At 38.4% G+C, this 25,295-nt stretch overlaps 1 long non-coding RNA gene across 1 annotated transcript; it reads right to left on the bottom strand.

The window, feature by feature from the left end:
* Nucleotides 1-13,014: 13,014 nt before the first annotated feature.
* On the bottom strand, nt 13,015-25,092 carry LOC131499545 (uncharacterized). Its single transcript, XR_009255945.1, has 5 exons — nt 24,824-25,092; nt 23,721-23,791; nt 22,750-22,869; nt 14,084-14,136; nt 13,015-13,156 (listed from the first exon to the last, which is right to left on the bottom strand). It is a non-coding gene; the product is annotated as an uncharacterized LOC131499545 (long non-coding RNA).
* Nucleotides 25,093-25,295: the final 203 nt, after the last annotated feature.

A 25,295-nucleotide genomic window follows, 5' to 3' on the forward strand; every position in this document is an offset into this window, starting at 1 on the left:
TGCATAGACTGTAGGAAATCTCCCATCTGAAGAGTTAATTTTCTTTCAGGATCGGTGTTAGGGGCTGCTGTGATTACAACAAGACACTTTAAGATTGGTACAGGAACACTTATAACAGATGAGTATAAAAGAAAACCCAGGAGGCCAGATTCAGCCCTGGGAGCTCCTTTGGTTTGAGTCTTAAAGACCTTTATTTTGAATTTACCTCTTCCTTCGATTACACATGCTGTCAGCTTTAATAAAAAGAATTCATTACATTAACATAAATAAGCAAACAACTAGTTTAATTTCTTTAATGTTTTAAAATGTCTCAAACCTTTGGTCTTTTGTTTCCATTCTGATTCTTTTCAGAGCACTCTTAATGGCCCTGTAAAATTAAACATTTCTTGGTTTTATCTGGATCTTAGATGCAGATTTATGAATTTAGTATCAAAACAGTTACAAGGTTTGAAGACAGATTAAGCTTTTCATCTTTTTAAGGAGAGAGATATTATTTCCTTTTTTCTTCAAGTTAGTAAATCAAAGAAGCATTTATTTTTAATTTGAAAAGCTGGGGCAGCAATATTAAATAACTGCTGTGGAAGAACAAAAATCAACCATAATCCTAATTTCAAATGTAGCAGCTAGTTTTGGTTTTTACGTACCTTCCAGTTTGGGATACATGCACACATACTTTATCAAGTTGAAGCTCAAGTTTTAATGCACCTAGAGGAACTATGGAGATGGACTTTAAAGCAAATTAAATCAATGTGAAGTTGGTATACATTATATTTTTAAGTACGGAACAAGGCTTGTCAATAGTAAATTGTAATTTTTTGCTTTCTGTAAGAAAAGGAAAGGGAAAAAATCTTTAAAAAAATCAGTGCATTGCTCATGTAACATATGAAATTTTCTTCTCTTTGACACAGAAGTCAAAAGAGAAGTAGGAGCTAACCTGGGTTTGTGGTAATGCTTCTTATTGCTGGCATCCTTTCAGGTCTTCTAGACTTCTGCAGTTTGTTCCTTATCTCACTAGTCACGTGCTGTGCTTTCTTTTGGGTCTCATAAAGATGACTGCAGACACCTTTTACCTGCCTCTAGCCAGGACCTTTAGGCCATCTTCTACATTGCTGGTATCCCACCATCCTTCAGGCCCCCGACCCCCCAAAGTGCTGATGTTATTTCCTTAGAATCCTTCCAAACCTTTCCAATGCCTATGGGACAAAATCTGAACTCCAGGAAGGTATCCAGGACTCTTCCCAAGCCCTCACTGCTCTTGACTTCTGCCAAACCAACCTGAAACTCCAGCCATTTTAGCTATTTCCAGCCACTTGCTTTTCTCTGTGCTTTATCCGATTCTCACTCTTTGAATTGCCCTTGACCCCCTTGTATACCAGGAGAATTGCTAGGTCTTTCTCAAGGATCCTACTCAGAAAGGCCATCCCTTCTGTTGGAGTTTTCCTTGCCTCCCCAGGTAGCCTTCGTTCCTCTGTCTTCTGTGTCCCCACAGTACTTTGTGCATATTTCTACTTTAGTGTGCATGGTGCTGCACAGTAATGGTCCATTTGACATGTGTCTCTTCTGTCTTAGGGTATGTGTAAGGAAAGGCTAGCTTAGTTGATTTTTTAGCATCTGCACCTAGCAAGAATCAAACATGTATTAACTGTATTGTGAAACCTGGGTGATATGTTACACAGTGCGTCCATAACACGTTGGTCAAGGATCTTTCAGCCTGCAAAAACGATACTCTCTGCAGTTTCCTCTTTAGCCTCCCTACACGCAAAGACAAAGCAACACAAAACCAAACCAAATGCGGAGTGAGCAAAAGCCTTTGATTACAAATTTCCTGTCAATGCATGTAATTTTATATATGTCTGCTGTTTAGAATGTAAATGGAATGTGTTGAAATGTGAGTGAAAAATATATGGACTATTATTGAAGAAATTCCAAACCAAAATGTTATATTCTGGGTAGCAGTAATTTTTGAAAGGTGCTGTATACAATTTTAGGTTAGTGTCAGATAACCTCTTCACCTTCATTTCTCTCTTAACACCTTGTATCATAATTTCTGAAGCTCCCCTTTGTAGTTTAAGTTAAAAGTCCTGAGGCAAGCTCTTCAGAACTCTAACACCTGCTTAAGGCTGAACTGGCAGGGGGAGAAATTGAAAAGCACTGAAGGGTCTTTTCAATAAAGTACTTAGCATTTTAAATAGTAGATGTTTGGGGGAAGAAAATAATGGTAATAATAGTATTGGAAACTCTCCTACCACTTCCTGCAGGGAGAGGAATGTGAAGCTGTTTAGCGGATTCATACTTTGAGTTCTCAAAAATCATCATTTGCAAAGATAGTTCAAATTTGATTTTGAGCAAATTAAATTACTAAGAATGTAGACTTTTCCTTGAGCACAGATTTATACTTTCTCTTTTAAAATTCAAACCCTTTTCCTTCCTGACATCAAAGAGAAAGGATTCAAAGCTTTTAGACTATTACTCTAAGATGCGAAAAAACCCTAGGAGAATGGTTAGAAAATTAGGAAGATAGTTCTGAAATAATGAAATGTTGGTTCTCATTTGCTATTGTATATTGAATGTAAATTCCCATAGTCCAGATTAATGATAAAGTTTTAAAAAGGTGCATATGTTTTTTTTAACCCTTAATGATTTTATATTATTCCTAAGAATTTCTGGAGCCATTTAAGATTCAGAGGCCTGTGGTGAACTTTTTGAGGTTATATCTTTTAATTTTTTTATCTTTTTGTTTTGGAACTGAAGAAAATTGTTTAATTTGTTTTTCCAGCAGAGGGAGACATCTGACCATGAACATGGTATTGCTACTTGCCAGGAGTATTCTGTAGCCCATTTTATCAATATACATAAAAAACTCGATGTTCAAATTAACTAGTTCAATAAGTAATTTAGTTCATTGATTTTTGGGCATATCCTAAGTGCCATTACAAGCTACGGATATTTTAAATGCCATTACCTAATAGAAGGAATGTTTTAAGCACCTTTTATTGATTTTATTACTGCTTTATTTTGCTGTCTTGGTTTAAAATCATTTTAACCACTCCGTAATCAAGAAGAAATATATCGTTGGTGAAATACAGTCAATTTCCTAAAAACCTTTGACATCGTTAAATAAGGAATTACAGTTGTTAAATCATGTCAGGCAATAACTGAGGGACAGAAGAGATATAAAATTTGGAGCAGTGGGCCAGCATACCAGTAAGCCATGCTGACCTCTCATATTCAGATTCTGCATGTGACAGTCACACTTCAGGTGTGCCAGTGGTTTTTATATGAGCAAGAAAGATTTAAAATCTCAGGAAGGAGGGTGGAAGAATGATAGCAAAGTGTGATCCAGGGACAATACTAGTGTTTTTTAATTACTTCATGTGATATTTGGTTAAAACGATTCTCTAAGAATTCATTCTATGAATTCATTTGCTTTTCTTGCTAGATAGTATATTAATATTCTGCATGTGAAGGAACCACAGCATTCATAGGGGCTTTTGCTACTTCTTTCTTTTGCTCATTTGATTTTATATCAGCAGTATTACTGAACTGACCAGCTGGTAGACAGACAAGGAATGTAGTCCATATATTGCTTAATCAAAGAGGTACAGAAGTGGGTAGTGAGCACTGAAGCTCGATATAAGCCTGCTAATGAGTTGATTGCATTGACATTTGATGTAATTTAACTGTAGAGTGGCAAATATCAATACCTGTATATGATTTGGCAGATGGTTGTTGAACTGTGATTAGAAGTTTAGAATGATTCCCGGTAAAAGACCACCTGGCAGTAACCCAAGAGCAGAGAACGGAGTTTTCTCCATTAAATGGAATAGGTCCAGAAAGTCAAGTGTTTTGATCATTAATAGAATCTTTCCTTTTCTTTTAGCAAATGTTAGCTTCAGGAGGAAATTGATAATTATGCATAGGTCTATTAAATGATCTTTGGGATAGCTCTTTTCGTTCCCTCAAATGAGCTCATATCTATAGTAGTGGCAGTTACTCGCCAGCAAGGAAAGAAAACTAGTTAAAATGCTGATGGGTGTCATTTCAGTATATCGGGGATGTTGGAAGCATCTTTGTAGATTTAATTTGTTTGAGGCAAAAAATCAGATTTGGTTGTAACATTATTGATTATTCTATATTATTTTATAAATTATAGAAATATGTTATGACATAATTTAAGTTACATTGAGTATCTATCATATGCAAGATATTCTTGTAGATGTTTGAAATATAAAGAACACCAAGATGATACCTTCTTTTCCCTCAGTGGACATGCAGTGCACATCCCATGGAAGAGTTGGAATAAAGGTCAGGAACAACGGTAGCATAGAGAGGAGTAATGGGCTCCTCTGTGGGAAGAGGATGTGTCAGGGAAGGCCTTATGGAGGTGTCATTTAAAATAGATTTCAAACAGTTGGAGGTGAACATTCAGGAGAGACCAGCAATACAAGTGTGTGTGTGTGTGTGTGTGTGTGTGTGTGTGTGTGTGTGTTTTAATGTAGGCTTCATTTTTTAGAGCATTTTTGGGTTCATAGCAGAATCGAGGAGGAAGTAAGACGAGTTCCCATATGCCCTCTAACCCCACACATGCACAGCTTCCCCCACTATCAACATCCTGCATCAGAGTGGTACATTTGTTACATTTGATGAACCTACATTGACACGTGTTGTTATCACCTGAAGTCCATGGTTTACATTAGTGTTCACTCTTGGCGTTGTAGTTCTGTGGGTCTGACAAATGCATAAAGACATATATTCACCATTACACTATCATACGGAATAGCTTCACTGCCCTAAAAACCCTCTGTGCTCCACCTATTTATCCATCCCTCCCTCTTTCCCAACCCCTGTCAACCACTGATAGGTTTACAGTCTCCATACATAGAAAAGCTTTTGAAAATTTTGAAATGTTTGCTATACACATTTTATAAATGTATATGTGATGTATAAAGAACAATGAAATAAAATGTGTTTGCCTTCCAGCTGAGATATTAAAGTATTGCCAATATTTTTGAAGCCCTGAGGTGTTCTTCCCCAACTGCACGCTTCCACCCTGCCAATACTTCACATTTATAATATTTTTATACCTAGTTGCAAAGCACACAAAAACCTGGATCTGTCAAGTCCCACCACCCCCTTATTCTTTGGTTAGATCCACGCAAGATAAAGTGAAGGAATAGGTGGATATTTGTCTAGTGAATTCAGATGGTGTAGTAGCTAGGAGGTGGGAGTTCTAGATAACCTAAATGACTATCAATATCCTTTGAAATAGGAAATAGTCTGATTTATTCAAATTATAGCTCTGCTTCACTTTGAGCTTTATAGGTGTTTCTCTTCTTGCTCAGTATATTCACCCTGAATGACTAAACTAATCCCAGTGCAATATGGTAGAGACACACATTTGATTACGGAGACTCATTCAGATTTTCGTGCATATAGACTTTCATGGCAGCATGGAATGCTTATCTTTAAATCTAGAAACAAGGAGTTTCAGAAGTAATTTTTAGGGGTGCCTGGGTGGCTCAGTCAGTTACGCATCTGACTCTTGATTTTGGCTCAGGTCAGTATCTCATGGTTTGTGAAATTGAGCCCCCCCCCGGCGTCTGCCTCGGTGCTGTCAGAGGGAGCCTGCTAGGGGTTCTCTCTTTCTGCCTCCCCACCCCCGCATCCCACATACTCTCTCTCTCTCTCTCTCAGAATAAATAAACTGTTTAAAAAAGTATTTTTTATTTGGCTAATGGCCATGAAACAATTTTCATTTTGTAGTTTCATATGACTTACAGGTGAACATATATTAAATTTTTTTAAAATGTTTGTTTATTTATTTATTTTTGAGAGAGAGAGTGTGAGTGAGAGGAGCAGAGAGACAGAGAGGGAGACACAGAATCTGAAGCAGGCTCCCGGCTCTGAGCTGTCAGCACAGAGTCCGACGCGGGACTTGAACTCACAAGCTGTGAGATCATGACCTGAGCCGAAGTTGGATGCTTAACCGACTGAGCCACCCTGGTGCCCCTACAGGTGAACGTATTTTATATTAAAAGCAATGGGATATTGGAAAGTAGACCTCTAGGATACAAACTGTGTTCTTTCCCCCACCCTTCAAACCCATTTTGTGCCAGTTCTTTGCCTGCATCTGTATGAAGTCTCAGACACATCTTCTAGCTTTTCCAGCTACTCTTAGATTTAAGAAAATATCTTCTGGTTACTTCTAGTCATAAGAAGAGTCTAATTTCAGTAAAAACATGACCAGTTCTATGTAACATTCTGACCTTTACTGAAAGTTCAAGCCACTCTTTTTGCCTAGCATGGTGTTGTTTTAGGTTGAGAAGCCCACAGTAGGAGGTGGGGATGAATTGACTTCTCTGTTTCTTTGCTGGAGGAGCTTCACCCGTGAATGGCCCTCAGATGGGGGCTGGAAGGGCTGAGGAGGAGGAGGAGGAGGAGGAGGAGGAGGAGGAGGAGGAGGGCCAGGGAAGATTTTGGCAGTCCTGCACTGATCTGCTTAGTGGTGTCCTTGCTTGGTAGATGCTCAGCGCTGACTCTCAAGATGCACTCTCCTGGGTACCCCCTCTCTGGAAATGGCAGACTGCAGGTGTCTATCCTCTGGCTGCATTCCAGGGTCTATCTCCAGTCTCTTTATCCTGAGGTACATTGACCTATTTGGATTGGGATCTATTTTAAAATGATCTCCTGATTGGCCTCTCTTTTATATAAGGGCCACTCATATAATTGTGTGGGGATCAAATGAAGTAACGTATATAAAGCTCTTTTCTTGGCACACAGATATTGAGTAAATTAATGAGTGATTTACTGGGTGCCTTCCCTGTGGAGCACATTCCAAGTACTTGGTATACTTTTTCACATACTAGTCCTATGAAATATGTTTAAAGGGACCCTCAGACACATTAGGTTATTTGCAAGGTCACACAACTGGAGAGTGACTGGGCTTGGATTAGCTCTGTCTAATCCTGGAGTCTCTCATCCTTTGGACTATGGTCCACTGCCTTCTGAAACAGGCTGGCATGGGTCTTAATGTTCTAAACCCTGGGATATCTGGTTAATGCCATGGATGTCAGTGCCCATTCTATGTTATCAGTTTCTTAAATGCCAAGTGTGCTATAAATCGATATGGATGCTCTCTTGGATACTTTGACTTGACCACGTGTCATATAGATGACAATGGGACATTCTGACTTTCTCAACATTAGTCCTTTACCTCCAGAGTTTTGGACCAGATTTCTACTGGTGAACTCAAGCAGAGATTCAAGGAAATTCATCATAATAATCCAGACAGAACCTGGATTCCAGAGAAACACCTCAGTATTTCATAGAAGTTCATAATACATGTGGAGTTTTGAGCTTCGTGGAATAATCTCTGAAAGCAGACAGAGAATACAGTGTGGTAGATGTACCGTGGAGAGGTAATGATGCATCTTTTTTGCCTCCAGTGGTTCAAGGACTGATGACCAAGTCTGAGCTATTAAAGATCTGCTGTGCCAACTGCCCCAAACAACTCCCAGGGTGACTTGTGAAAATTGGAAATCTCAATGGAGAGGCCTAGAAGAACATGGATCTTGTTCATTCCCATTCACTTGGGATGGTGGGTTAAGAAAACTTACTTTGGAAAGAATTGGCCAGAGAGAGACTAGGATTAAGCAAACCAGAGAAAGGAAACAAAACCTCAGGAACATTCATTCTATTTTGTTTCAGTAAAATGTTACTAATCACATGCTAATGATAAAGTGAGGTCCTGGATATACAGTGCTGTGAAATATGTACTTAATCAGAATGCTCTAAAAAACCTACATTAAAATGCTAGTTCCCTTTAACTTTATGCCTACCAAGCTGCAAACCGCCTCAACTAGATAATTTGAAAGTCTGATTTTTATTTGTTGCTTGGATCAAAGTGAAGTTGAACCCCAGGTTGTAGACTGGACAGTTTCTGGTTTACAGATAGTTATTCAATCAATTTATAGGGATTACTAACCTTCTTTGCTCTGGAGATATTGTCGGTGGAACATGCATTCAAAAATTCTTACTTTGTGTACTGTAAAATAAGTGAGGTCTTATGAGAACACCAGCTCTAACTAGTCCTGTTTTAGCTCTGTAGAGAACTTAGCAATAATCAGGAAAATGCATTTTTTGCTTTTTGTGCCTCAGCTTCCTTTGTAAGAAAGTACAACTAATAAAACCTGCCCTTTAGGACTTTGTAAGGCTGTTGTGGCAAAGTATTTTGAGCTCCGTGGAGAAAAAGTCTACTCAGTGAGGTAGCTTTGTTATTCCTTTTAGCATCAATTATATTCTGAAATATGATTTCAGAATTTCAGGATCTTAGGACCTATGATTGAACTGGCAGCTGATCGATTCAATGGAATTTAGAGTTCTCTTTCTTGACACTGAACCGAAATTTGCTTTGGCTAAAAGAGGTAAAGCATACAATTATGGTCAGAAATGTTATAATAAATCTACTGTAACAACCTTCTTTCCACCACATACCTTTTCTGGTATTTATCTGAATATCCAGTGTATAAAAACTAGAAGCGATTGTAATTTCAGTAGCAACTCACCAGCAACTCTGTGAGTATACGAAACCATTTAATCTGTGATCTGCTTTTATTTTTCCAGTGTGCATGTCTGAAAGGTTTTCTTTCTTTTGGTTTTTGAAAATTAAAAAAAAAGGAGACAAACAGTTAAAAGTACAGAAGTTCTCCCCATGCTGCTTTTTCTACACCTTGAGGACTAGCAAAATCTTTAATATGAGACTTTATTTGTACAAAGCAAAACTTCAAAACCACTCAAAAGCTTTTCTTATTAACTGCTGTCAGTCCTGTGATTTACAGAGGCAATAAAGAACTAGAGGGGGCACATTTATCATGGAGTTCAGCACACCAGGAGCCATTTTCTCCAGCGGTAAAGGCAAGTGATAAAACGAATTCTTTTGTTCTATAACCAAGACACACTCTCTGTTCCCTGTTCTCTAAACTTGGGCACGCCAGGCTTCTCTCATGGCAACTTGGCATCGCCTCATCTACACTCAATGATCAATTGTTAACATGAAAACACTGATGATGCACCTGGAGCACCTGGCTGCGAATGGTGATACATGTTTACTTTCAACACGCGGTAGTTAGCTGCCAACATATTTGTAGTATTAATTCCCAGCTTACTCTGAACAGTACTTTGTGCATGTGTGCTTTCTCTCATTTCAGAAGGGAGAAGGTGGGAATGTTAGCGTGTGGGGTTTCCTTGTTTCGTAAAGAGCATAAAGATTGGGATTATGAATCTCACTTGTCTTGTTGTATCAAAGAATGGGTCATCTGAATTTTGATGCTGAGAAGCATAACAGTTCCAGTACACATATTTTCATTTTACTTTGTATTTAATTTTGATTTTTGTGTTTTGCGTTCCAGGAAAGCAGGTGTGATACATAGAGACACTTTTAAGCTGTCTCTTGGCATTGATTACACATTTTTGAGGTTTTGAAATGAATTCATCAGACTCTGAGCTGAGCTGGACATAAAGGCAACAGCAGTTTTGCTGTTTGGGAGACTTACAAAAAGGAGTGTTTTTGAATATTTTATAATTGAGTACATCCATCATCCAATAGTATTTATTAAGCACTCACCTGTGCATGACAGTGTGTTGGGCACAAAGATTACTGGGGAAAAGGTCAATGATTTGGAACCAGAGACAGTGGTAGTGTTTATACTTATGGGAAAATGAACACAAATGTTAAATCATGAATGTTATTTCTAATAGAGCAAGTTATGCAGTTAATTTAGTTTCTGAAGAAGACAAGGACACTCAAGTAAAATCTCCTGGCATTTCCCAATTATACAATCACTAACTATGCTCCTTATTCATGGTATCAGTGAAAAATAATATTTTCAAAAGGCAGTAGTAAGCTAGAGGCCATGAAAAATCCAGGAAGAAAAAAAAATCAGGTCAGGTGCTTTTGTGACTTCTTGGCCATTCTTAGAAATTTTTAGCTGGGAAGAAATTTAGAATGGAATTATGTGGGAGTTCTATTTATCCACCCATTCTTTGCAACGTGTAATGTAGTGGTTAAAGTTATTCTCTGGCTTCTGTCACTATCAGTTTCTTTTCATAGGAAGGGGAAAATAAGTCCTTCTGTCAGTAATTTGGCAAAAGTGCTGAAAAGCCCATTATCCCTGTTGGAAAGAAAGCAAACCACCTCTGGTATGTGAGGGCCTGGCGGGCTTCGTAGAGGGAGATGAGCCCAACAAGAAGTCTCCAGTGAGAGATGGTGTTTTATTCTTTCAGAGATACTAACCATTAGACATTCTTCTTGAATCCATCTAACTTTTCTCGGAACAAAGTTATCTGACCCTCACCCCCAAAACAAATTAATTGGTCTAAAAGATATGAGATCGAGCAGAAAAAAAAATGGAATCATGTGAATAAAGAAGTCCCATCTTTTATGTACTTTATGTTGTATTCTGTGCACTTGGGAAGGGACCACATCTGTATGGAGGATGGTGGGAAATTGAACGCTACAATTCATGGTGCTTTTTGTATAGTATTTCCTTAACCGAAAGGGAGCAGCTGTTGGGTAGCAGGGAAAGCATTGTTACCAACCTGAGCATATGGAAGCCTGAAGCTTTGGCTAATTTGGATGTCTGGGCACCATTGTAGAAAGACCATCATAATTATTTGCTGTGAATTTAGGTCCACACTTCACTGTTGGAAGGAAAAACTTTTTACAGAGGCTTACTCTTTTATATGGCTTTGAAGGGAATTGCATTTTATTTCTGACACTTATTGTATTGTAAAATCTCTAGTCTCTTATATTTAAAGGTGGAAACTTTTAACTTTCTCTCTTAAAAAAAAAAACAACTCTAGGGACTTTTTAGTACTATAGCCGCTCAAATAATCCTAAAGCTTTGAAAAATGAAATACTTTATTTTATGAAGCAGTTTTGGGGTCAATTTTTTTTCGTAAAATGTATGCTTTTATGTTGGGTAGTTTAAAGACCAGCTGTTAACTGAAACCAACCGTCAACGAAGTTGCGTAAAGTTGTGTTTCCTATTAGTCCTGTATCTTTCCTATTAGTCATTTATGAAAGAATACAGGAACATCTAAGAGAACTCCAAGCAAAATGGAAAAAACAGATGTTGAAACCATATTGGCTTGATGGTTTGCTATTTTTTTTAAATAAAAAAGGAGATTAGTAATTATTAATGGATTATGAAATAAGGCTTGTGTTGCTAAGTTATCACAAAATTATTTGTACTTTGTAGTTGTACTTATTTGTAGTTTGCAGTTGAAAATTGGTGTTTTAGTGGAATCTCAGAAAATCAGAAAAAATGAGTGAAAGTTTCTGCCTGGGAGCACCAGGAAGGAGGAATGATGACATTTTCAATAGGTGGTCACATATGAGCCTCTAAAGGTGTGTTTATTATGTTGTCATGGTGAGCAGCGAATTAAAAAAATAACAAGACTGTTCTTTGGGTAGTTGTGACTTATTGGTGGTTATCTTTACAAGAGTTCCATGCTGACTTAAGTAAAGATCTTCAGGGAAAAAAAAAACAAACTTTATTTTTCAAATAAATTCAGTTAAGAGCCTACAGGCTTCCATGACACTGCACTGAATTATTATTAATGTGCACTGCTGTGAGGCTAATGCTTACTGCTGTTTAACAATAACCCTGTCCTCTGGAATTTCAGGAAAGTGGTAGGAAAATGAGAGGCAGATTTAAGTGCTGCTGCTGAATTAAACGTGCTAGTTGATGGGCACAACATTTTTATCATTACTTGTGCAAGGGAGCGTCGAAAAGAGACCATTATTCAGGGCGGGTCACACGTGGGACTGGCGATGTTGTTTGAGCAGCATAGTTGGCAAGCAAGGTCCTTGCTTCTGGCCCAGAGGAGGTTTGTTCCACCTGTTGCCTTCACCTGGATAACCCGTTTTCATTCTCCGGAGAGTTACTTGTGGTATTTCTTGAAGGCAGGGATATGATCTTTGAAGGTTCTTCCTTGTTGACTTTAAGAGTCTGTTATTAAAATAAAATATTGGGCACAACGTTTCTCATTAGCACTTTTTAATTTGGATGTTTAGTATAGTTGCTTTGCTGTTCATTATTATCATGATAGATGCCTTTTTCATTTGGAATTATCTTTAAGTCAAGATTTCCCAGCCTACATTTTGAAATGTATAGTCTGCTATTCTCAATAGTCTTTTCTCCTCCATCTTTCCTCTCCCTACACCCCCATCCTTTAGCCCATGCCAGAGTATTTGCTCTTCCCCAAATATATGCCACCTAATATCTTGCCTCTTGAGTCTCTAATATTTTAGGTGCATTTGCTTGTGCTTTCCTTGTGGAGTACTCCTGTACCAACTCCTGTGCATTCTAGAAGGTCTAGATCACAGAGAATATGTAGGGAATGTTTCCCAAATTCTTACATATACTTTTGTGGAATAAACTTTTCTCTTTCCTCCTCTCCTTCTGCACTCTATTTGCCACAGAGTAGTCTTTTTTTTTTTTTTTTTTTTTTTTTTTTTTTTTTTAGTGTTTATTTAGTTTTAAGAGAGAGAGAGAAAGAGACAGAGTGCTAGCCAGGGAGGAGCAGAGAGAGAGGGAGACACAGAATCCGAAATAGGCTCCAGGCTCTGAGCTGTCAGCACAGAGCCCAGTGTGGGCCTTGAACCCATGAACTGTGAGATTATGACCTGAGCTGAAGTCCCATGCTCAACTGACTGAGCCACCCAGGTGCCTTGCCAGAGTATTCTTTATTATGTTATTTATGACTGTGTTTCCCTCCTTCCCTGGATGGTGGGCCCTTGAAATTAGGGACAGTATCCCTAATTAGGAAATTAGCTTTGTATCCAGCATCTGGTCAGGTAGAGCACCTCACGCTGTTGTGCAGGGAAAGTAATAGATAAATCTTCAGCTATTAAAATTCACTCATAGATGATGGCAGATTCCATATAACATGGGACATTCAGGGAGTCCAGAAACTATTAACTAGTCATTTAATTGTAATTCTGGTGGGTGGAGTTTAATTTTATTAAGAGAGGACCCAGGGCCATTAGGGTGACAGGTGCTGCTGAAGGGGTGGAGTTGGTGAAGCTCCTTCCTCTGTGCGGTGTTTCTTCCTGCCTCTTGTGCCTTTACACGTGCCGTCTAAGTGCAACCTCCTGAAAGGGTGGAGAAAATTCATCAGACAATCTGAAAGTTGGTATTTTGGAGAACATTTAAAATATTTATCTAAGGTGTATTTGGTACATTTTTCAACGAATACTGAATTGTCCCCAAATTCATAGAGACCTTAGAGATCACCTACAGCCTTGCCTCGCCTGGGCAGAAATCTCTTCCTAGACCTTCCTTATTGTGTCTGCTTCAACACATCAGTGATATGGAGATTGCCACTGTGACCATTAAAAGAAAGTTGGGAGGAGGTAAAAAGTTTGTTCCCGTGATAGTTTGTCCATAGTTTAGGTCACTTTTTCTTTTACATTTTCTCTTTTCTATGCTGAATATTTCTGATTTCCTCTACCATGTGAATCTAGCTTCCCATCCAGTGTAGCTGATGGAGATGGACACCTCATCTAGATCAGCCATCCCACTGGCTGGCCAGTGACCAGTCCGCTGACTGTCTCTGACTCAGAGACAGAAACTGTAGCCAGTTAGCTGTAGGGCGCTGGGCTAATGGGTCATGTGGGGTAGAGTACTGAGTCAGCACCAGGGCAAGCCAAAGTCAGATGAAAGCTAAAATTGTGTTGTAACTGAAACCACAAGTAAGAAGAAGCTGGGTGTAGAAGGGATGGAGCAGAGCCGCATGGAATCAGTGACAAGATTCATGTAATCCCAGAGAGAGATGGAGAGGCTGTGTCAGTTCCCCACAGGTGGGGCCTCATGGGTACTGGAACTGGGAAATCTTCCAATGGCATCTGCATACTGGTGTGTGGCATAGGAGAGGGAATGCTCACAGTTAGTCAAGAGATAGTTTAGTGTTCATCTCTTGAGGCATCAGTCATTGAGATCATGGATGCTGGTGTGAGACTGCCAGGGTTGGGTCCTATCTCTGCTACTTATGACTGTGTAACTTTGGGTTAATTACTTACTGTTTCTCTGGGTGTTGGTCTCCTCATAGGTAGAGTGGGTACAATGCCAAGACCTGCATTACAGGGTTATTGAGGGATGAAACAAATTAATGTGTGGAAAGCATTTCATTTTAAAGAATATCTGGCCCCCAAAATGTTAGCCATTAGTATTAAAAATAATAATTGATGTGCTTGTTTTAATGTCTGAGAAATTATTCAGGCCTTATTTATTAAAAAAATTTTTAAAAACATTTATTTATTTTTGAAAAACAGAGACAGAGTGTTAGTGGGAGTAGGGCAGAGAGAGAGAGGGAGACACAGACTCTGAAGCAGGCTCCAGGCTCTGAGCTGTCAGCACAGACCCCGATGCAGGGCTGGAACCCACGAACCGTGAGATCATGACCTGAGCTGAAGTTGGACGCTTAACCGACTGAGCCACCCAGGAGCCCCATCAGGTCTTATTTTTGAGAGAAAGTGAAATATAGTGGTTAAAATGGTAGACTCCAGAGTTTGCCTCCCTGCCTGGTTTCCGATTACACCATTTCCAGCTGTATGACACAGGTTATATAAGCTCCTTGTGCCTTGGTTTTTTCATTTTTTGAAAAGAGGTAATAGTAGTACCTACCACACAGCAATTCTATGAAGATTAAAAGACTTAATATGTGTAAAATATTTAGAGAAGAACTTTCTTAGAAAGGATCTCAATAGATAATAATTTATATTAATATAATTATTATTATTACCTCCTGTGACTTTAGCATGCCTTTGGGTTCTCATTAAGACGCATTATCTTTATGAAGCTATAGGACACACACACACACACACACGCACACACGCACACACGCATATATATATAGTCTCTCTGATGATCATCTCCAACTGATGTAGGGCTTCACCAGAAGGCTTCAAGGTAAAGCCTGGAGATGTCTGGTAGGCAGTAGAAAATGTGGTTTTGGAGTTCAGAAAGAGGTCTAGAATAAATATACAGATTTGAGTAGGTATAGTATAAGTTATAGGAATAGACCAGATCACCTTGGGAGAATGTCTAGAATGAAAAGAGAAAAGTCTTGGGACAGATCCCTGGAAGGGGTTTTGGGGATGGGGGAGATTTTGGTGTTAAGTAGAGGGTGACAGAGGGACATGAGCAAGCAGATAATCCTCAGTGTAGTCAGACAGTGATACCTACAGTGAATATGAGTGAAAATGTAGTGTCAGACATTGCTCCAAGCTCTTTTATTCATTCATTTAATCTTCTCAACTCTTAGGTAGATATTATTATATTTTCACTTTGTAGATAGCAAAAGTGAGATACAGAGAAATTAAGTAATTTGCCTAAGACTGCAAAAGCTAGCAAATGATAAAGCCAGAAGAATTTGAACCTAGATAATCTGATTCTAGATCTTATAATCTCAGTGACTCTATGAAATAGTCTCCAAGGGCAAGTAGAAGGAAAATCAGAATAAATAAAGACAAAAGAATTTTCTCTGTCTCTTTAGGTTGTTGATGTTTTTGGTTTTTGGTTTATTTCTTTTATTAACTGTTTCAAACCAGCAGCACAGGATGTTATTTAGCAATAACACCTCATGGCATATTTAGAAGCTAAATGGTTTTGAATTAGGAAATCAAAGTGTATTGGGCAGTTTTTGCTGTAATAATAATGCATAACAAGCAACCCCAAGATGTTGGTCGTTTACAGCCATAAACGCTGTTTCTTGCTCATGGATCTGTAGTTTGGCTCTGGTTCAGTCTACAAGATGAGTTAAGTCTGTTCCATGTGTGTATTAATTTGCTTTGGCTACCTTAACTAAATAGCAAAGACTGTGTGGCCTAAACAACAGAAATTAATTTTCCCACAGTTCTGGAAGCTAGAAATTCAAGATTAAGGTATCAGCAAGTTTAGTTTCTTCTGAAGCCCTTCTCTTGGCCTGCTGATGGCCGTGTCTCACTGTGTCCTCACTGTGTTCTTTCCTGTGTATGCAAACGGTGCTGGTATCTCCTTATTTGTTCAAATTTCCTTTTCTTATAAGGACACCAGTCATATTAGATCAGGGACCTCTTTAGTGGCCTCATTTTAACTTACTCACCTGTTTTAAAACCCCATATCCAAATATAATCACATTCTGAGATTCTGGGGGTTAAATTCTGGGGGTTCATATGATTTTTTGGAAGACACAGTTCAGCCCATATCAGTATGTCTCCTCATTCTGGGACCTACAGCTAAGTGGGGCCACAATACAGGATGCCTCCTAAGGCCTCCGCTATAGAACTGGCACAGTGTCCTTTCTGTTTACAATTCCATTGTTTGAAACACATCACATGACCAAGCCCAACATACATGAGGTAGGGAACTCTACTCCATCCACAAGAGAATAATGGGAGGGAAGGTACCATGAAGGACAAACAACACATTCAACTAGAGTCTTTCTCAAGGAGTTTTGTTAAGTAGGAAGTAAGAAGTAGGAGGATGGGGTAGTAGGTAGATGGGGACACCTGTTCCCACAAACACATAAGTGGTGTAAAACTGACAGATTTCACTGACAGTCTTTCAGGACAGACCTGCTGACAGACCTGCATGGAATGGAACAGGAATGCCCTTCTTCTCCAGCCACACTTGGCTCCTGGTAATCCCCAAATGCCCCCTCTTTGTTCACACCCTTGACTCTGCTGAATGTCTTTCCCCATTTTTCTTCTGGAGAACTGCTATTCATCCTTCAGGACTCAGTTTAAAAGTCACTTTCTCCATGATGCTTCTGTTTCCCTGAGGCAAAGCAGGTGCTTCCTTTTTTGTTCTCTCACTGAACCTCTGTTTTAGCTTTTATTACTTTTTAAATTATAACTTTGTGTAACTCTGATATCAACTTTTCTCCTGCCCTTTGGGTCCAGCATCATCATGATCGGTGTATGCTGTGGGCCCATGAGGATGCAAGGTCAAGACCTGCTTTGAGCTCACAAACTGAAGGCCTTCACCACAACAGAGCCCCAAGTGACAACTGCCACCATCATCTACTATATGGAAACAAAAACCAATAGTAAAACTTCAAGTTCACTTTATAAACATCTTAAGAGAAAAGTTGATTTTGGAGAGGAAGTGGGAAAAGGGTTTATGTCATACTCCAAGGCAAATAACTACAAAAATCCCTTGTAGATGTTTCTGCTCTTGGCTCAAATTTCTTCTTGGCCCTTGGGGATTCTTATACTGCCCAGCACTGCCCAAGTCCCTCTGGCTTTTGCAAGGCTGTTGGCTTATACAGTGCCATTCACATCGAATATAATATTGTGGTTCTCCCTGGGGTTGTGAGTTGTGGCTCTGGGCCAGTTCTGTGCTCTCCCTTGCACATCTGTATGCATCCTTGTGACCTTCAGTTGCTTTTCTCTCTTATGCAGGACAAATTCAGCTTGTTTATTTATTCATCTTGCTATTTAGTCCTCTAACTACATATTGAGGCTCAGCCTAGAAGAGAGAAATCAGGACCTGCTGACTTTAGAAGGAAATTTGGTGACCATTTTTGGTTATTTTAGGTTACCCTTTGGTGGATCCATACTCTTAGGGGCTCATCAAGACATTTGCCAAACCAAAGTGAGGCACTCTTTAAGAAATTCTTATTACAGCTCTTAGGATACTATAGTTCCCCCCATGTTATTACCCCTATTTGCTTGACTGTTTCCTGTCCAGACTATATGATTATTCTTTAAGGCAGGAGTTTAGCTGTATTCATTTTTGTATTGCAACATCCACAACAATCCCTGAAACATAGTAAGGACTTCAAAAATGTTGCCTGAATACCTAAATGAGTACAATCCAATGTTCTTTATTTTAAATTATATTCAGGAAGCCAATGGAATGTGAATCAGAAACTAGTAAATATGTTTCCACATTCCCAGAACTGCGCTAGAACTATTATTTTATTGAACCTGAACCTGAACTAAATTGAAACAAAGCTTCTTGATATTTTCATTGTAAATCAGTTAGAATTGCTTACTGGCTTGAACCAGAGCAAAACTGCTTCACTGCTGAACTCAAAGTGGAACTAATCTGAAAAACGTACTGGTTTATTCTTAGTTACTTAGTAAGGTACTTGGACATTGTATGAATATGAAATTGCCATTTCGTTGACAGTAGCTCTGAATGTATTAACTCATAAGTGAGTTCTTTTCCTCTTTCTTCTAGTGAGATCACAGGATTGCTTATAAGATCCTTTGACCTAAGTGGGATTATTCTAGGGCTTGCCAAAATATTGGGGATAGTTTTATCTCTCTCTCAATTATTAATTAATTAATTAATTAATTCCATGATTCCTTGCCTTATTGTCAAAAGCCCATTTTAGAATAAGATGAAAGTTAATTAGGGGCACCTGGCTGGCTCAGTCAGTAGAGCATGCATCTCTTGATATTGGGGTTGTGAATTGGAGCCCCACATTTGGTGTAGAGGTTACTTAAAATTAAAAAATTTTTTTTCATTAAAAAAATTAAAAAAAAATTTTTTTTTAAGATGAAATTTAATTAGGAAATCAGGAGATGGGAGTAAGGGATATATGGGGGGAAGGGTAGGAAAGCAAGGAAAAATAGGAAAAATAAAATGAAATTAGGAAAAACTTTATATCTACATATGTGTCCAAAGATCTTACTTGTTTTGCTAAATGATAGTATAAACTTTAGTAAAATTAAAATAGAGTATTTGGGAACATTGACAATAATATACAGTTAAATTGGATCTGATAGAAGAAAGTTGGATGAATTATGAGGGGAAAATCTTTGCATTTAAATTTTACCAGTTTTCTTTTTCCTTCCTGATTTGTGCAGAATTTACATTGATTTACCATTCAAAAACACCATTTTTCCCTCTTCAGTTACTTGAATGTGCTTGCAAGGCAAACTAAAATCCAATGGATAATTTCAGAGTTTTTGTGCTTTAATTTGGCTATATGGATCAGTCTATAGAAAATATTTCTTAAAAGTGTTTTTCTTCTAAAAATAATATGTATGGCTCCAAATATTCTTACTTTATGATGAAATGCCACACCGTCTCACCTGTTTTCACAATCTGGCGATAACCCCTTTAATTTCCCCATGATTTTATTAGAATTTAGAAAAGGTTAATTAGTTTTCCACTGATCTTAGTGGAAGAAGATTTTAAAAAAATATAATATTACAAAACGTCCTAGTAGGGTATGAAGGTAACACCACAAGGGGGTACTATAATTTTATCAAATTTGTCCTGGTAACTTGGCTCAGAAGGTGAAATGATTAGAGCCCACAGAGTTAATTTTAATATGCTAATACATCACAGCAAGTTGGGAACTTAAATAAAATTATACAATTAATATACTTTTATGGGATGTAGAAAGACTTAGTAAGGTCATTTGTAGATTATATTAGAGCTACATTTAGACTTGCTGGGTTTAAAATTCAGCATTCTTAAAAGAAAGCAGCAGATGTCTGACGTATGCATTTTAGTGACCTTTGAATGAAAAAGTGAATGTCGAATTGTGTGGATCTAGATCTGGGTTCTTAAAATAAATTAACTCCCTGGTCTCCCTTCTAAATACAGCTAGGATCAAGCGTTTAGATATTAATTTCCTTAGTGTTGCAACACAGAAAATGTTGCAGTATGTTAATCCTGGAAGGGATTTTTTTTTAAAAGAATATTTAATCACAGAAGACTTTAGTTTCTTAATGCGCCCCTGAAAGTGATTCTGCAGTTTTGCTTGGTCATAAATTTGAGTGCCTTGTAGTCCATCTTGGTTGGATAATTCTTCTCTTTTAAACTGAAAACTTTGAAGGTGGTTATGTGGCCAAAGTAATTTTTGTTTTTAATGTAACATCCTGGTACTCTTTGTGTTTATACACTAATTTTAGCAGGTGTTGTTCATTTGCTGAGCTAGGTGGATCAGGGTCTTTGGAATAAGGTAGTGATTCATCTTTGTGGAAGAATAATTACGTGTTTATAGACTACAAATAGAACTGCTGGGTATTCTATCTTTTGTCACATACTTACCCAGTGGCTCTTTGGACAAATATTTAGTATCATGCTAAGATTAAATGAGATAACGTGTATAAATTTCATACCATAGTAGCTGGGGCAACGAGGAGGCGATGCGATCCATAGCCTTAGGGCTGCTGGAGGCCTCGGCTCTGCCATGCAGCATTCAATCTCCCCGCAAAATGCAAGATTAGAAAAACGCCTCTGTCTCCAATTCTCAGATAGGCACACGTTAGAATTTTGTGGCCACAAAACATAGTCATTTTTGTTGACCTTCTTCTTTTCAATAATACAAGCAATCTAAATTTTAAGAATTGTGCCATATTCCCCCACAGGACTAAATGCAGCTATTTTTATTTTGTACTTTTTTTTTTTTTAAACGGCAACCCATAAACCTTTTGAGGGCTCTTAAATTATCCTAGCCTATAAAAGCTTTCTCATGACTGTCCAAGGACATAATTTGGTAAAGGATCTTTTTTTTCTTTTTCCCTTCTTGTTGCCAACAAGGCACAGCTATTTACCTGAAAGCCCTGACTTGCCTCCACCCGTAGAATGATTTTGATCTTGGGTGGCAACAGCTGTTTCTTAAGATGTTTTTAAAGGTATCACATTCTCTTCTTGGCTGTTAAGTCCTCATGCTTGTTTCTCAAATTCTTTGTGTAAATTCAGTCTCTTGTAGTTCATACTGTCTCACTGGTTTCTCTCTGTTCTCTGCTCTCAGTGCTGGATGTCCTGATGCCAATATGTGGCATTTCACATCTAACCTCTACTTGTCTGTCTTTCCCTCTGTTCTGTCTGGTACTGGTCATAGTTGGCTGGAAGTGTTCCTACACTTTGGGCCACTAAGAATCAGTCTCTCTCTTTTTTTTCTGGACTTTGATGTCTTAGGCTTAATATAAATATATCTTTATGGCTAATAAAAAATAGATAACAAAACAACATGTACAAGATCAACCCATTTCTACAAAAAAAAAAAAAATGCCTGTTACTGTCATCAGTACTGGCAGTAAAGAGTGAATCTTAGGAGGAAATTAGCTATTGAGAAATAAATTCCTGCTTCTGATGGAAGAAGGAATAGAAGATAGGGTCCCCTTTGGGGAGCAACCTTTTACTTATGATGGCAGAATTATAAACATTGATGATAGACTAAACCATAAGTACCATCATGGCAGGAATTGGCTGTATTTTGCTCGCTATTGCTTCCCCAGAGCCTAGCACAACACCTGTCACATGATAGGCCCTGAAGCAATACTTGCTGACTGAATGAAATGAAGAAATGAGCCCTGAGCACACAGTAGGAATATTGCATGATACATCCAGCCTGTTCAGATGACTCAGCACTTTGGCTTTACTGGAATAAACACCTTTGACAATGACCTGCAACATGATGTTGTGGCCCCAGAGGATCACTAACATGCCATCTGCTATAAGCAATATCTTTTGCCAGATAGAGTATTCATACTGGCATCCAGCATCGCTATTTCTAAACAAAAAGTCTTCTTTTCTGGAAGGGCCTGATGTTATTTGATCAGTCCTGAAGATGGATGGAGGGTTCTGGGATAAATGATTTCACTTTGCCTTACTCCAGCTTACTCAGGGAGTTACTGCGTAGACCTAAAACCTCTTTACTTCCCCCGCATAGTGATTCCCCATTGCCATCTTGACATGATCCCAAAGGCTTAGCCTGGAATCCATGTTTGTTTGTTTGTTTGTTTGTTTTATGATCTGGACTATACCTACTTTTTTTTTCCTTTAAATTCTAGAATTTTTAATGATTTATGGCTTAATACTCTCTTTTTTATTGAGGTACAGTTGATACACAATGTTACATTACATTCAGGTGTACAACATATCAATTTGACTTGGACTGTACCTACTTGTTTAGGTTCACTTACTATAAATTCTCCTCTTGTACCCTAGACCCCAGCCACATGCCCTGGAACTCATCAGCTCTTTCATCCCTATACCTTTACTTGGGCTGTTCCTTGAACTTGAAAAGTCCATTCCATGCCTGTATACTTGGCTGTGGTAATGAGGTCTTGATGGTGAAGCCATGTTTTCCTGGTGCCTGCTTTATATTATATTTATGGCCTCTATTGGTCAGGGGCAGTCTGGCTGCCTCTTTCTGTTTCAAAGCCAATGCCTTGTTATGGGCTATTCATAATATTTCTTGTTTTTTTTGTCTTTCTACATTAAAAAAATCACTGATTTTCATAATTCACTTAAGAACTAATATTCCCAGGGGCACCTTGGTGGCTCAGTCGGTTGAGTGACTGACTTCAGCTCAGGTCATGATCTCATGGTTTGTGAGTTTGAACCCCACATCGGGCTCTGTGCTGACAGCTCAGAGCCTGGAGCCTGCTTCAGATTCTGTGTCTCCCTCTCTCTCTGCCCCTCCCCCACTCATGCTCTGTCTCTGTCTCAGAAATAAATAAACATTAAAAAAAAAGAAGTAATATTCCCAATTAAACTGTAATTACATAATATCAAAAGTCCTAATCATACAGTAAAAATGGCAGAGATAATTTCTACCAAATTAGAGGCTGTTCTCTCATGTTCATTGTTAAGGGATAGCCTATTTTATTTTATTCCTGAAGGTAAAGAGATGAGACTAATGTGGGCTTTTATATTTGATGGAGAAAATGGAAAGAAGGGGGCATCATTGAAAGAGAGAGGTGATTATTTAAAAACAAGGCAGTATACTCACTGGATAAGTTTTTTGTTCTATCAAAACTTTTCTTTGCGCTTCCTCTGGGAATAGGTATACAAATATCTGTTTGAATTCCTGTGGAGTCATGATAAGTATCACGGGGTTATTCTTAATTATCTGTGTGAAGAATATAGTAATGCATTTCTGAAGCAGAAAAGACATAGGAATAAAAAAATACTTCAAATAATTCTCAATTTCTATTTAGCAAGATCTGATATGAGCAGGAATAATTAGAGTGATAAAGTCTAACCGGCACTAGTAAATTTGACTAAAAGCCAAGAGCAGCACAGCCAGGACATTTATGTTCATGTTTAAATTACTCAAGTGCTTAATTGTTTAATTTCAGTTTCAATTACCAAATGCCCTTACTTTTAAAATTAGTCCTTTGAGTATTAGCTGCATGATGTTGTTATTAAAGTTGAAAATCTGCTATTATGGTTTAGAGGATTATTATGAAGTTGTTGGCATATGTCTTGTTTAATAAATAAGTTTAATTGTGCATGTAATCTGGTAATGTAATAATGATGAATTACATTTTACAGAAATGTAGAATGACTATTTTCTTCTTAGGGTAAAACAAAATTACTTTTTAGGATTTATTTTCCAGAGGAAATATTTTACTATAAAAAATACCTAAGATACCTCTTGCACAGTGTAATTTCCCATAAAGGGTGAGTGAGACTTAATGGAGATTTAATACTAACGGCCCCCCCTCCCATATAAAAGAGGTTAAGTATAGGGAAAGGGGGTCCAACTAACAGGGGAATGATGTTTATACCTTTAATGAGTTCTTGGTTCATCTTACCCCTAGAATGTCAAGAAAATGACAAAGTAGCCCATATAGTAAATTAGTGTATTTTTATTTCATGAGGCACCTTCCCGTTTAGATATGAACTTGAAGCTGCTATTAATGATAATGAGCTTCACTAGTCAAGAAAATCCCTTGAGCTCATCCTGAATTACAGTACCTTGGGCAAAACCATTGGATTGGCATCATATTGTTCATGCTTTCATCAGTTCTAGTTGTCTCTGTTGAATTCTAGGGAGGAAAAACAAATTGTTTTAGACGCGTATCTCGGAATAAGAAATTTAAAATTTTAGAATTTTAGAATTCAAGCATATACTCTTTTCTAGATGATATTGGGCTCTCAGTTGATTCTTAGATGAAGTCTTTGCATCAAGAAGGGTTGCTTAGGAGCGCCTGGGCGGCTCAGTCAGTTAAGTGTCTGACTTCGGCTCAGGTCATGGTCTCACAATTTGTGAGTTTGAGCCCTGCATCAGGCTCTGTGCTGATAGCTCAGAGCCTGGACCCTGCTTCAGATTCTGTGTCTCCCTCTATCTCTGCTCCTCCCCTGCTTGCACTCTGTCTCTGTCTCTCTCTCTCAAAAATAAATAAATTAAAAAAAAAAAAAAAGAGAAGAGTTGCTTAATTGATGTCTGCCTTCCTGTGATCGGTGAAGAAATGGAGGGACAAAATGTTTCTTCATCTTTTGTATAAGATCACATAACTAATGGCAGAGAATGGACTAAAATCCAGCTCCAATAATTAAAAACTCAACTGATAGATTACCTAATTTGTTTCTACATATTGAGAGGAGATTGAATGTTTTCAGAAAATAAGGTTATGATAGGTCTGTAGAATACTAAGCAACTAAAAAATAAGATAATTATTATCTTCAGAAAAACAAGTTGTATTAGAAAAGAAATTACACCATGAGATTCAGCTGTAAACAGTATTTATGTGATCATGCTACTTTAAACACTGATTACTGATTTAACACAAAAAGTGACAGAACTGTTGGCAAGATGGGGTAAGTGGAGTTGTGTAGGGGGTGAGGGGGGTGGGGGTAGCGGTTTGTAGTCTGTTGGCAAGGGGTCTGATTTAGGTGGGCCAATGTTTGTAAAACAGGTCTGTAATGAACAGTGGAAAAAGATTACATTCTTGAGGAAGCTCAAGAAAAACTGCTCATAACCAGCTGTGGCAGCACTGTTGCCACCCCCACCCATATTCTATCAGCCCACCTGGATTTGCCACAGCTGCAGTCAGTCCTGCACACGTGGAGCTTCTCACCTTAATATCTGCCATCCAAGGGCTTGCTCTGGCTTTGCTGGTGTTGGGCTGGGCACAGGTGCAGGTTGTAAGAGTGGAGTCGGTTCTGTGCTCACTCATCAGCCAATGAGGGACGGGTATTGGTAGATAAATACCCCACTTCCGCGTGTTCGGGTATGTAGGTTTTGAGGTATCTGCTCGGGAGCTGTTTAGTTGGTTCTGTCGGGACGGTTCTCCGGGTGTTTATCAGGTAACCTGGTCATTGTTACGTCATTACATGCCTCCTTTTCTTTTCCCTAGTTCCTCACTGGTGTTTTCTGGGCCACTTCTCTTATAGACTATCTGCAACTTTATGTCAGGGTCTGCTTTGGGGGGAACCCTAACATGCTATCACGTGGATACAGTTTTTTTTAACTGTATGGTGGAATCTGTCTCCATAGGTTTTTAAGCCTAATAGTCTTCCATGTGAGTTTTCCTTGTTTAAAGTTTATAT

The sequence above is a fragment of the Neofelis nebulosa genome, chromosome 17 (assembly GCF_028018385.1).
Source record: "Neofelis nebulosa isolate mNeoNeb1 chromosome 17, mNeoNeb1.pri, whole genome shotgun sequence".
Classification (NCBI taxonomy): Eukaryota; Metazoa; Chordata; class Mammalia; order Carnivora; family Felidae; genus Neofelis; species Neofelis nebulosa.